The sequence below is a fragment of the Tupaia chinensis genome, unplaced genomic scaffold, assembly GCF_000334495.1.
Source record: "Tupaia chinensis unplaced genomic scaffold, TupChi_1.0 Scaffold000063_1, whole genome shotgun sequence".
NCBI classification, from domain to species: Eukaryota; Metazoa; Chordata; class Mammalia; order Scandentia; family Tupaiidae; genus Tupaia; species Tupaia belangeri.
In genome coordinates, this window is record NW_006159521.1 from 679,537 (window position 1) to 680,400 (window position 864).

Here is an 864-nt window from a genome sequence, read left to right on the forward strand (position 1 = left end):
CCCCCCCCGACCGAGCCGCGAGGGCGCGCTCCTCTCCCGCAAACCTCGGGCCCTGAACCCGAGGAGGGGAAAAGGTGCGTGAGGGTGCTTAGGCTGGGAGAGGGGTGAGGGGACCCGAAAGCCGGGGGTGGGGCGAACGGAACCTGGTCGGCCATTCGAGGTACCCTTCGCCGGGCTAAATAGCCACCCGTGTCCTCAACTTTCGTCTGAGTCCTACTCAGTGCGTGGGAGCGGGAAGGAGCTTGAGATCTTAAGTCCCACCCTCTGGGCTAGGAGCCCGAGGCCAGAGAGGGGAAGTGATTTCCTCAAGGTCACTCAGCGAAACAGAGCCGAGCCAGGGCCAAAGCCCAGGTGTCGGCCTACCCCACCCCCTCCGGCCATTCAGCCCCAAACCCGCCCCCCGCAGACCGCGCTTGGCCGGGGGCGAGCGGACTGGCAGCGGGCGGCTGGGTGTGTGTGAAAGGCGTGCGCCGGCACCCCACTGCCCCAGACCAGGGGCCACCGGGAGGCGACCACCACGGGGTCCCGCGGCGGGGCCCCTAGCGTTGGCCGCCCAGGCAGGGATGCGGAGGGAGCAGGGGCGCCGGGTGCCTGGCACGCGGCTCCACCTCCTCCGGCTGGGATATCGCGGAGCGCGCGTCCCCTTTAAGAAAGTTCGCTGGGCGAGTTCATCAAAGTTTAAAAACTTGCCGTGGAGCAGGGAATGGGGGAAGAGGAGAGAGGGAGCGCGCTGACCAGAGGGGAGAGGGAAAGGCCCCGCCGGAGGCCGGCGCGCCGCGGCCGGGGCCGGGGCGAGCCCGCAGTGGGCGGCGAGGATTGGCTGCGCGTTCCCCCGGAGACCGCGAGGAGGGCGGGGGAGGGGGC